At 40.1% G+C, this 13372-nt stretch overlaps 1 protein-coding gene across 2 annotated transcripts in view; it reads right to left on the bottom strand.

Moving 5' to 3' along the window:
• Positions 1-13372, bottom strand: part of UBE4A (ubiquitination factor E4A) — a 1266879-nt gene that overhangs the window by 551860 nt on the left and 701647 nt on the right. The window lies entirely within an intron of this gene.

Raw genomic sequence — 13372 nt, 5'->3', positions numbered from 1 at the left:
ATCAGGAGCACAATAGTACAGTTTACAGTATTTTTTTAACAGATATGGCAAAAGAGGTCAGTAACAAATGTGCTGCAAAGAAAATATACAGATCATTGAATTCTGAGGATTCAATGACACATGTGATGTGTAATGCTAAATAATGTCTAAGTGTGAAAGGTAACTAGCTACTTTACTGCAGATATCAAACGTTCCTTTAACAGTATTCAAGTCCACTGACTAACTTTCATTTACTTTAACTGTATGATTTTCGGCTAAAAACTCAAAACCACTGCAGATATTATTAATTTATATCAAACTCCAAATAAGTGCTAAAAGTGCATTCCAGTCCACTGAGTAACTTTCATCACTTGCCTTAAGTGCAAGATATTTTAGTTAAAAATACTGTGAAGAATCAACTATAAAATAGGATAGTTTGAGATCAAAACAATATCTAATATGTTTTTTTTTAAAGTAAAATAATCTAATGTATAAAGACTGGAAAAATGATATAAAAGCTCCAAATAGAGCTCCAGAAAGATGTCATGCCTTAGTAAGCAAATAATTTTTGCCATAGCTAACTGTTTTCTGCTGAGTAACTACCAACCTTAAAACAAAACAAATGATTTTGTTAACAGTTGAAGAACATACACATTACACTGGCACCACAGCTGTTTGAGAGAGTGAACCATCTACAATCCATTTAAAAAAATAAACTAGGAGCAAATGAAAATATAGAAGTCAATGGTGAGACAGTACAGTTGTGTACACTTAACATAAATGTAGATGTTCAAGTTTATTCACTGTTGCAGTCATTACATTTGGGTAATCTGCTGGCAGGTTGCCCTCAGTCGCCCTGATTAACAAAGTCCTGGGTCCTGCATCGGTTGCTGTCCCTTCCTCCATGACGTCAGGTCATCAGGGGTATAAAACATGCAACCGACGATATTACATCAGTTTTTCTTGCCCCACATGTCAGGTGCCCCCCAAATGGGGAGCAAATAAAATTAAAAACACAAAGATATACCTCCAACCAAAAGCAAATACACCAAGAAGGCTTTTAAGCATAGTAAAGGAAAGTAGAGGTATAGTCAGAGAAAAACAGGGGGCTGGAGGGAGGGTAACAAGGACTGCAACAGTGAATACACTCGAACATCTACATTTATGGTAAGTGTACACAACTGTACTATGTTCTTCGCGTTTCACTGCTGCAGTCATTACATCTGGGTAGATTCCGAAAGCTATGGTTGGGAGAAGGAATTTATACAGCATTATGACCAGCTATAAGGCCCTGCAAGACAGCAGTGGCAAAGCCAGCTCTGAATTTAGAGAAAATTGGTAAATGATAATGCTTGGTGAAAGTATGTACAGAACTCCAGGCAACAGCTTCTAGAATATCCTTGGTAGGAACACCTCTGAGAAAGGCTGCAGAAGTAGATGCAGCCCTGGTGGACTGAGATCTGATCCCCTGGGGGATAGGTTTTCCATGGTGCTTATAGCAGAAATTAATGCAATGGCTTATCCATTTAGAAATGGTTTGTTTTGAAATAGCCTTCCCCTCTGCCCCAGCAGAAAATGCTACTAGCAATTGTTCAGATTTTCTTCGAAATTTAGTTCTGTCCAAGTAGAATCTCAGTTGTCTGTGCATGTCCAAGGAATGCAGAATCCGTTCCCCTTTGTTCTGTGGATTGGGAAAGAAAGTTGGCAAATGAATGGACTGATTAAGAGCCACACTGGAAACCACCTTGGGCATGAAGGATGGATTTGTCCTCAGAGATACCCTGTCCACATGAAAGATGATGAAAGGCTCCACTGCCATAAGGGCTTGTAATTCAGATATCCTTCCAGCTGATGTGATTGCTAAACGGACGGCTGTTTTCCAAGAAAGAAATTTTAAGTCTGCACTAGCAGCTGGCTTGAAAGGAGGTAGAGTGAGCTTCTCCAAAACAAAGTTAAGGTCCCAGGCAGGGGTAGGAGCTCTCCTGGGTGGTCTCAAGTTCTTTGCCCCTCTGAGATACTGCTTGAGCAGGGGATGAGAAAAGAGGCGTGGTTCTGTGTTTTAGTGAGCTGAAATAGCTGAAGCGTGGATTTTAATAGAGGAAAAAGACAGGCCCTTGTGAAGCATCTCAGTTAAGTATTGCAAAATCTGAGGTAAATTGGGAGCTGCTGTGCTCATCCCTAAAGATTGGTTCCAGGCACAGAATCTTTTCCATTTGTCAGCATAAGATTTTCTAGTACTAGGTCTTCTTGCCTCCAAGATGACATCCATTACAGGTTTGCTGAGGGATGCTAAGGGTGAATTTAAGTGATTAGCCAAGCTGCAAGGTTCAACGTTGGAAGCTGAGGGTGCAGAATTTGGTTCTCCTGCTGAGACAGCAAAGAAGGTGTCTAAGGCAGGTGCATGGCGACATTTGTGACACACTGCGCAGGAGTGGGTACCAGTGTTGGCGTGGCCAGTCTGGAGCAATCAAAATCATTCTTGGTTTGTCCTGTTTGACTTTTAGCAGAACTTTGGAGAGCAGAGGTAGAGGGGGGAAGGCATAGACTGAGGTTTTTCCAGCTGAAGGACAGAGCATCCACTTTCCAGGCTTTTTTGTAGGGAGTCCTTGTGCAAAATTTGTCCAACTGGTAGTTCTAGGGGGAGGCAAATAGATCTATGTCTGGGCTTCCCCATTTGCTTGTCAACATGTTGAAAATCCGTGGTTCCAGTTTCCACTCATGTGGGTTTATGAGATTTCTGCTTAGTCCGTCTGCCAGTGTATTCAATTTTCCTGGCAGGAATTGAGCTTGTAGGTGCACTTGGTAGCTCAAGGCCGTGTTCCACAATGCCATGGCTAGTCTGCAGAGGGGGTAGGAATGTGTACCCCCCTGCTTGTTTATGTACCACATAACCGTGGTGATGTCCGTCTTTACCATTAGTTGTTCTGGAAGAATGTAGTCCTTGAAGGCTGTCACAGCATTCTGTACAGCTAACATTTCTTTTTGATTGATATGTAGGTGCATTTGATTTCGGTTCCATTTGCCCTGAATGCACTTCCCTGCCAGGTGAGCCCCCCATGCATAGTCTGTTGCATCTGTAGTTAGGATTTGGGTGGCAGGGAGTAGTGTGAATGGCAGTCCCTTGTTTTGGTGGCAGGCCTCTGCCCACCATAGGCACTCCAGACGTAGGCAAGGTATGATAGGAATCACTGTTTCCAGGCTGTGACAATGTTGACTCCATAGACTTTTTAAGTACCACTGTAGTTTCATCATATGCAGTCTTGCACATGGAATTAGAAGAATGCAGGAGGCCATGAACCCCAAGGCTTGCAGTATTTGTTTTGCAGATAGCAGGGTTTTTGTGGCCACTTGTTTGAAGTAAGTTACCAAATGAATTTGCTTCTCTGGCATGAGGAAAGCCATCTGGGCAGTTGTATTCAAGCTTGCACCCAGGAATGTAATCTGTTGAGTGGGTACCAGTTGTGATTTCTTTTCCTTTACGGTGTACCCCAGACAAGTTAGAACCTTTTTTACAAATGCCAGATGATTTAGAAGTATGGCCTGGTTTTCTGTCTGAATTAGACAATCGTCCAGGTATGGATATATTTTAATACTTCTTTGCCTGCAAAATGCAATTACTGGAGCCAGGCACTTTGTAAATACCCTGGGCGCAGTAGACAAGCCAATTGGCAGTCCACAGAACTGATAATGCAAGTAGTCTGCTTGGAAGCGCAGGTATCTTCTGCAAGATTCCCTGATTGGGATGTGCAGGTATGCTTCTTTTAAATCTAGAGTTGCCAACCAGGCATCTTTGCCTAGCATAGGAAGTAACTGGTGAAGAGTCAGCATCTTGAATTTTGGAATGTCCAGACAGGTGTTTAGTGAAGACAAGTCCAGAACTGGACGCCATGATTTGTCCTTTCTGGGTACCAGGAAAAGCCTGGAATAGAAACCTTGTCCCTTTTCCTCTTCTGGTACCGGCTGAATAGCCCCCATGTTTAAGAGGGAAAGTACTTGTTTTTGAGCCGCTGCCCACAGATTTGGGGGCAGGTCTGGCCACCCATTTGGTGTTGGCAATGTGTGGAAATGAAATCTGTATCCGTGGGACACTATATTTAAAACCCATCTGTCCTGGGTTATGAGTTCCTAGTTTTTTGCATGAAGAGCAATCTTTCCCCCCCAAAGGGGTGGCTAAAAGGTAAGTGGTTGGTAATTTAAAAAAAAAGTCATTGAGACTGTTTACCATAGGGGAGTGTCTTTTTATTTCCAGATTTGGAAGTGGAGGCCCCCCATTGCTTAGTTCTGAGAGTCCCCTGGCACTGAAACCTAGTGCTTTTGGTGTGTATGGGTTTGGTTTGAGAGGATCTGAAGGAGCTGGAAAGGACCAATTCTTAGTAGGCCAGAGCCTACTAAATCTTGGAGGTTGCACTTGTAAGAAATATTTTACAGTTTGCATAGATTTAGCTTTATCTTCCATATTTTTTAGAATTTCTTCAGCCTTATTGCCAAACAGGCAGTCCTGATTTAACAGATCATCCAACAATTTCGCTTTAACATGATCAGGCAGAGATTGCTCCTTAAGCCAAGCATGCCTTCTAAGCACAGATTCAGTAACAGCAGCCCTGCAAGAGGCCTCTAAAGAATCAAAACCACATTGCAAAGTACGTTTTCCAACTTGTTCAGCAGAATGCAATAAATCCTGTAAATGTTTATTTTCTACACAGTCAGAAATCAACATAATTTTCTGCTTAATCAGTCCAATAATATGCTGTTGATATTTTAACATATGAAATTGGCAGTTTAAAGCCCTGATTGCCAAGGCTGCAGAAGTATAAACCTTTTTACCTCATCTATCCAGCGCCCTGGAGTCTCTATCAGAAGGGGTAGGATTTTTAGCAGTAGAAGCCTTAATGCCCTTGGGCCCCTGAGAAATGGTTTCTGGATCTGCAACAGGATTTTTGAAAAGGAACTTGTGGGACTCAGGAACCCTGTAGTATCTGTCAGGTTTACTAGGAGCTGGAGGCAGGGAATCGGGGGCCATACTGGATTCCGAAAACACATCATCAACAATGTCTAGTACAGGTGGTATAGCCAAAGGCATATGCTGAGGTAGAAGAAGGAAATCCCTAAGCCTCTTTTTTGAATCAGAAAATTCCTGTCTTTCCCAGTGGAAATGCACCCTTAAGGTATGTAAAGTTTCCCCAAAAGAAAAGTCCTCAGGAATGGAAGCAGAGGGAATGGAATCCTCTGATGCCTGCACAGCATCTCCGGACCCATCCAAGGTAGAGACATCCGCGGGTTCCATAGGTGAAGCATCTCGCAGCATACCGGACTCCGAATGGGTCTCAGTAGAGGCCTATGAGTCAGTAGTAGTAGGTATAAGGGGCTGCGAAAGCGCCTCACTGAGTACTGGCGAGCTGGTGACTGGCTTAGGAGAAGCGTCGGCAGTTTTGGACCTCGACGGCCTGTCTCTGTCTTTATCTTTGCATTTTTTTGGAATACTGGTAGTTGGATGGCTAACTGACGTAATTTCTAGATAATTAAACTGTGAACCGAAATATTTAGAAGCAAAAATGTACTGATGACGGATAGTGCGCTGATTAAATAAAGCACAAAACCGACAGCAAGGTACGTCGTGGTCAGGGCCTAGGCAAGGAATACAGTACAAATGAAAATCTTTATGAGGTATTTGCTTTCCACAAGTAATGCAGTTATTAACTTTTACTGACATCGGTAAGGAGGAAGAAAAGTTTCCCCAACGGGGTACTTAGCTTTAAGTTGAAGACTTCGGTTCTGAAACTCGTAAACGAAAATTTCAGGAGTCGGCCGACCGGCACTTGCGAATTGCTTCTGCTTCAGGCACCGCACGGCAAGAAAGACTGATGTAATGGCGTCGGCTGCATGTTTTATACCCCTGACGACCTGACATCATGGAAGAAGGGACAGCAACCGACGCAGGACCCAAGACTTTGTTAATCAGGCTGACTGAGGGCAACCTGCCAGCAGATTACCCAAATGTAATGACTGCAACAGTGAAACATGAAGAACATCTGAAACAAAAATCTTTGTACATATATTTCCAAAATATCCTCTTAAGAATACATTCTCACTACTTTTTTCCACTGGTAAAGTTACTTTCACAGTTAACACTCCTCCTCTGTACAGTTCTATCCATGGTACTAAACTTATAAACAAACACAGAAAACAACTAAACATTAAATCAATACATCAGTGCTGACAAATGAAAAAGCAACATAAATTGGGGTACTGTTTACTGAGTTTAGATCTGAACAGTCTCACAAGAAAAGTTCATACACTGCTTTAGTGACCGACTGTTATTAATTTTCAATACTTTAATAGAGTCGATTTTAACAGTGCATAAGCTCTGCAGTAACCTGTGTGTTAAAGATAATTAAGAAGGATGGGCTGCTTCTGTAAAATACTTTGTTCTAAAATAAATATTTGTGCATCTGCATGGGAGGTGCATGCTCCCGATTCAAAAATACGTAGGTATTACAGCATGGAATTAGATTGGTCTGTGTTAAACCTTCCCTCTGTAGTAGTACAAGTCATCTTTACTACATGTACATATACAGCTAATGTTCTCCTGTTTTCAACTGAAAAAGGGCTAAAATCTGTCACCGAGTGGATAACGTTTAGAATGCCTTGTTGCTATATGGTTCAAACTTTTTATTTTGCTCTGTTAACTGGGTTAGAGTCTGTTAGGCTAATGGTCTGTTTTCAAGGAAGTATTTAAATGGACTGAAGGGCTTTGGGACAGGACAGCATGAATCTTCTGTTCAGGAGTAGGGGGTTCCTTTAACACTGATAAAAAGATGAAATTACATCATGAGAAGATGCATCTATACATGGTGAAAGATCAAGTTAACAGATTTGTGAAATGGAGGTTATAAATTATATTCTAAATGCAAAAAAGATCATATCGGTGAATCTCTGTTGCAGACCAGAGACCTGCTGGAATGCACTGGCTTACAGCAGAGGCAAGTCAAATGAGGAGTTAAGTCACCTGCATGTGTTAGTGGCATACACATGCTCCACCCTCTACACGCTCACTCTTTGGACATTTGCAGAGATAGGGATACCCCTTGGATGTCTGCAAAGACATATAGAGTACAATGCCTGCTGATGGCTGAATGGAAGTTAGGTGCAAGATGATCAGTTCTCGCTCCTGTACGGAAAAAGTACAGTTGTGTAAGATCTTACTATAATGGTAGATGTCCTTCTCTTCACTGTTGCAGTATTCACTAGCATTGGGATCCCCCTGCCAAGGGTAGCCCGAACTCTGGCCAGTATACCAAAGACTTTAGGTTACTTTAAAGTACACTGTACGTGACACGTATACTTCCTGAGTAAAGAAAAGGGCATAAAAGTGACATCCAGACATACCATCCTCAGAACTGACAGCCCCAGTAGGAATATCAGTCCAAGACGGAGAGAGGTAACCAATACATCCAAAAGAGGAAAGGACTTGGGTGGGGGGAGGGAGTAAATATTGCAACAGTGAAGAGAAGGACATCTACCGTTATGGTAAGATCTTATACAACTGTACTATGTTCCTCCATTTCACTGTTGTAATATTCATTACAATAGGCAGAGTGCAAAAGCTCTGAAAGAAGAAAGGGAGGAGAAAGGACCAGCAGAGCTCTACAGAAACCCATGAAGAATGGCCTAGCAAAACCAGCTCTAGTTCTGGAAATTCCATCCAACTTGTAGTGCTTGGTAAATGTATGCACAGAAGTCCAGGTAGCTGTTTCAAGAATAGAGTCAGTATCCAAATCCTTCAAAAAAGCACCAAGAAAAGCTACAGCTCTAGTAAAAAAAGCCTTTTACAGAAGGAAGGCTCTTGCTATGAAAGGAATAACAAAAAGAAATGGCTTTAGACATCCAAGAGGAAATAGTTTGCTTGGCCTCAGCCAATCCTAAAGACCTGGGATGAAAGGAAACAAACTGATGATCAGATTTTACGAAAAGTTTTACTCTTATCCAAATAAAAAATCAGAGTTGCCTATGCACATCCAATGTGTGCAGCTCCTTCCCACTAGCAGACTGAGGAGAAGGGAAAAAAGTGGGCAAATGAATAGACTGCTTAAGACACAACTCATTCACCATCTTGGTCATAAAAGAAGGATTAGTACGTTCCTTATGGAATGCTAAAAAAGGAGGGCAAGCCATAAGGGCTTGTAGCTCAGACAAACGAAAACAGAAAGCCAGCACACATTTGTCAGCACAAATACCTTTAATCACTGAATGAACATATCCTCAATAGGAGTAAAATAAGCATACCGGTTTTGGCTAGAAAGCCTTCCTCAGTGCAGCATTAACAATTGACCATACCACCTCCTTAAATAACAACCATGAAATGCTCATTGGTTAGTTACAAATGGTCATGAAGTCCTGGAGAAAAATTTAATATATTATGCCAACCTGTCATCTACAGTTTTATACATAATTGAATCTATAATGACAAATCTGAACCTAGCTACGGGGTGCTTAATTTTATGTTTGTATAGGGCATTGGATTGCTGACCACATTTAACAACACTAAGGTGCTCAGAAATACATAGTTTTAAAGGATGGGAGGTTTGTCCTACATAAAAAGCAAGACATGTACACAAAACCAAATAAATAACCCAGTCCAACTGACAATCACCATTAACATATATAGCAAAGACCCATGATGTATTGTAATTGGTAAACTGTGCATTTTTTTAAACATGTTGGAAAAAACTACAATGATAGCAAGGTCAACAGCCCTTTAACACCTCCCCATGTAGTGTTTGTTGCAACCCTACTATCCCATTGTCTATTTTCTTATGGTGGTTTAGCCTATTTCCTAGTGTCCTACCTTTTCTATAAGAAAAGCAGCACCTCAAGGGCAATAATTCTTTCAAGGTAACATCAGACAACAATATACCCCAGTGTCTATGTGCCAATGCCTTAAAAATGATGCGTTACTGCCATAACTGGTGATAAGCCTAAGTGGGTGTCTAGAATGATCTTTTTTACTCTTATATTTAAGTAAATCTGTCCTATTCATCTGTCTAACCACATCCCTAGGTTGAATGATAACCTCATATCTAAATCCTCTGTCATGAAGCCTGTTAATAAGTTCCTGTTCCTGCACGGCAAATGACTCATTTGAAGAGCAGATCCTCGAAGTTGCATAAGTTGGGCTTTCGGAATGTTTTTGATAATGTGTCTTGGATGGCAACTGTTGGCCTATAAAAGTGTGTTTACCTGTGGATGTTTCCTAAAAACTTCAGTACCTAAAGTTCCATTTTCCTCTACATGAATATCCACAGCTAAAAATGTAATATGTGTGGAATCAAAATTTGGTGTGAAATGTATTCCCGTTTGTTCTCATTACGATAATCAACAAATTCCATGAGATAATCTGTGTCAGAATGCCAAGTTAACCAACAATCATCCAAATAACGGTGCCAGATATTCATGAATTCCAAATAAATATTATATGTAGGGTCATAAATAATCTGTTCTTCAATGAAAACCATAAATAGATCTGCATAAATTGGTGCAACTGATGCCGCCATAGCAGTCCCCTTCAATTGTAGATAACATTCATCCTTAAAATAAAAAAAAAATTTTTTACGTACATGCTCTGTTAAACAAATTAAAAATGTGTTAAACTCAGGACTGTATAAAGAACTACGATTTAACCAGTATTCCAAGGCCATAGGGCTTGCCCAATGAGGGATATTGATATATAATGTTGACACATTTAAAGTACATAGATACTACCCAGGTTCTAATTGTACATGTTGCATAATATTCAATAATTCAGTGGTATCCTGTATACGAGATCTAACACACCCCAACAACGGTTTTAAATAATGTGTTAGGAAAGTTGATAAAGGTTCAGTCAAAGATCCTTTGCCAGAAACTATTGGTCTACCTGGAGGTTGACTTCAATTTTTATGAGTCTTGGGTAACAAATAAAAAATATTGTTTATTAGGCTCTTTAACTGTAAGGTGGAATATTATTTCTTTGGATGTAATACCCTCCTCTAGGGCCAACTGTAAAAACCAGTCTGTATCAGATTTGAACATCAAAGTGGGATCTAAATACATGTGTTGCTAAACACGTTGATCTGATAGCTGCTGATGGGGTTTGGCCGCGTACATGGCCCAGTTCCACACAACCACAGCACCTCCCTTATCAGCTGGACTAACCACCAGTTGTTTACTGTTTTGAAGAGACAATAAATTCTGTTTATGAGAGGGGTTTAAACTATGGAACACAGATTTTAAACCAGAGGCATATGTACTGTGCAGATCTCTCAATACCTGTTGTTGAAAAACTGCTACACATTTATGGTAAGGAGGTGTAAATGTGGATAATCTAAAATGAAAACTTGAGGAGTCATATTCTTTATTGCCTTCTTTATTACGAAAAAATATCTTCTTATTTAATAATCTACAAAAGGAAACCACATCCTGAGCAAATATATCTTCTGTAACAAAATAGCTAGGTATAAATACCAGGCCTCTATCCAATAAATCAATTTCCACATGGGATAAGGGGGATGAGGAAATACTGAGTACATTTGGACTACCTACTGAGGTATCATTAGTTGCAGGAGCGTTTCCAGAGTTGGTGTGTCGCTTATTGTGCTTGCCAGCCCTCCTGCAGTGTGTAAAGGGAAGCTATCATTTCTCTTTTTGGCAGAAGCAGAGACTAATGGTGTCCCTGTGTCTGTATCCGTGGTGGAGGAAAACTCCTCAAATGATGTCGCAGAAACCCCGTCTGTTCTTTTAAGAATGGACTTCCTCTTTCTTTTACGATTACCAACTGTCTGTGGGCATTCTGTATTACCAGAGAATTTAACCATATTTTTAAGCAAGAATTGTTTGCCATGTTGATAATCTCTACAATCCCTAGAAAATTTACTCATCATATGCTTTTTTAACTCTTTTTCTAACTCTATTAAGTCCTTAGTTAATTGTACAAACTGTTCCTAATAGAGAGGATCTTGTTCATACAGTTTAATTTGTTCAGAAAGATGACTATCCTGATTCACCAAATCCGTGGTATTGCGTTCATAAAAAGAATGCAAAACCCTCACAAATAGCATTGATGCCTGTTGCTGGGCCTCCTGCCATTCACCAATTAGTTGTTCATCTGGTCCCTTGACATTTTTGTATACGTACACAAATACCTCTAGGTGCTAAACTCTTGATATTATATGCCTTAAATAATTTTTGATGCCAAACACTAGCCCTTAATTCTTTCATAACAGGAAACAACTGTCCATATAAATCAGTACAAGACACTGGGGACACCCTACTATCCTTAGCCATTGTATTTGTACCATGTAAGTTATCAAATACCCCTACATCTTCCTTGTCTGTTGCTAATCCTTGTAAAAGTTTAAATCCATAACATTTGTTGAGATAAACAAAAAAACTTTTTTTAAAAAATAAAAAAATGGTAAATAGGAAAATGTGTCAATATTAGTACACTTATTACAGACCACAACAGCACCAAACTGATCATCTTAGTGAAAAAATGAATATAAAAGGAAAAATCCAATATATAAAACTGTTGCAGCTATGCAAATCAGCTACCAGGCCGAAACTCAAACGTCAAAGAATTATATAACCCAAGATACCTCAAATAAAGCAACAGTAATTGTTAAAGGTTATTGAAATAATTGTAGTTATTGAAAGGTTGCCACAGTTAGGTTCCACAGTCCATAATGAGCAAAATAAAAAAGTCAAAAACAAAAGTCTTCAGTTGAAACAAATAACAGTACCTGTATGGGATGTTAACAGCTATTTGCCGTTGTGGTAACAATAGAGTATCAGTCAAAGACCAGATATCAAAACAACTGAGGCAATATATCCAAAAGCCAAATTCAAAATGAGTTACAGCAATGTGGATTAGAGCGCCACATAAATTGAGCAGGTACCATAAAGTTCAAACTGTTATCATACTAACAGTCTCCACATGCACTTAAAAGACCAAATGAATTGATCCATAGATGTCACAGAGCAAGGGGGACTTGGAACCCGATACCATCAATCTATTACCATAAATGGAAGAACAAAGTTCCTGCTGAAAACGGCAACTGCTTGAAACACTGTAATAAAGATAAAGCTGCCGAAAACAAAATAGCAGCTGATTACAATAAATTTTGACAACAACATTTTTATATAAGGATGCTCCAATTGTTTTTTAATATAAGGATGTTCCAATCTCTGGTAAAGCGGTGATAAATCCAAACGCCAATGAAACCAATGGGACTCTTGAAGAATAATCAAACACTACTTGAAAATAATAGAGCTTGTAAAGCCCTATACAAAGAAATCAATAAAGCACTCCGACACACACCACTTGACAATAATAAGGCTTGTAAAACCTTGTATAAAAGGCAGGTGATGACAAATGGCAGAACCGAGAGGTTTAGGGATGATGAACACAATAAGTATACTTCTCTCCATTTCTTTCCTTTCCTCCTTTTACTCCAAAGTGCTGACAACTGCAACAGCAGGACAACAGTCCATGTAAATCAAAGTTGCAGGAGCATTTCTAGAGTTGGTGTGTCACCTATTATGCTTGCATCCAGCCCTCCTGCAGTGTGTAAAGGCAAGCTTTCATTTCTCTTTCTGGCAGAAGGAGAGACTAACAGTGTCCATGTGTCTGTATCCGTGGTGGAGGAAAACTGAAGGGGTATGGTCAACTGTTAATATTGCACTGAGGAAGGCTTTCTAGCCGAAACCGATATGCTTATTTTACTCCCACTGGGGAGATGTTTATCCAGTGATTAAAGATATCTGTGCTGACAAATGTGTGCTGGCCCTTTATTTTAGTTTGTGGACTTATTTTGCCCATGCACCACATCAGTACTTGTGGGGCTTTGATTGAGTTACTTGTAGCTTACACACCCATCTGGCAGACATAAGGGCTAACAAAAGTAGTCTTACAAGAACAATGCTGTAAGGAAGCTAAAGCAGTAGGCTCAAAAGGAGCCTGGGTCAAGTTTTCTAAAACAAAATTAAGATCCCCGGAGGAGGAACAGGTTTCCTGTGAGGCCTAATATAAAGGACGCCTTTAAGAAACTGTTTAGTTTCAACTCTAGAAGCTAAAGAAGGGGATAAGCACAGATAGCCAACTGGCAAAGAAAATAAGATTGTGCCCCCCCCCCCCCCAGTTTGTTGACATACATCATCAAAGTAGTACTGTCTGTAAACACCTTGAGAGATCCTGGACAGAAAAGAAGATAAAAAGGCCTGAAGAGCCAAAATAACTAATTTCTTTGACGCTGATGTGGTCTTTTTGTTGATGAGGTGATTAGACTCTCTGTACTTTTAAGGAGCCTAAGGTTGCTCCCCATCCCACATCTGAAGCATCTGTGAACAGCTCCTGAGAAGG

This window comes from Protopterus annectens, chromosome 8.part0 (assembly GCF_019279795.1).
Source record: "Protopterus annectens isolate FY-2018-M chromosome 8.part0, PAN1.0, whole genome shotgun sequence".
In the NCBI taxonomy this organism is placed as follows: domain Eukaryota; kingdom Metazoa; phylum Chordata; order Ceratodontiformes; family Protopteridae; genus Protopterus; species Protopterus annectens.
The sequence above is the reverse complement of the archived record's forward strand: the minus strand, read 5'-3'. Positions and strand labels throughout refer to the sequence as shown.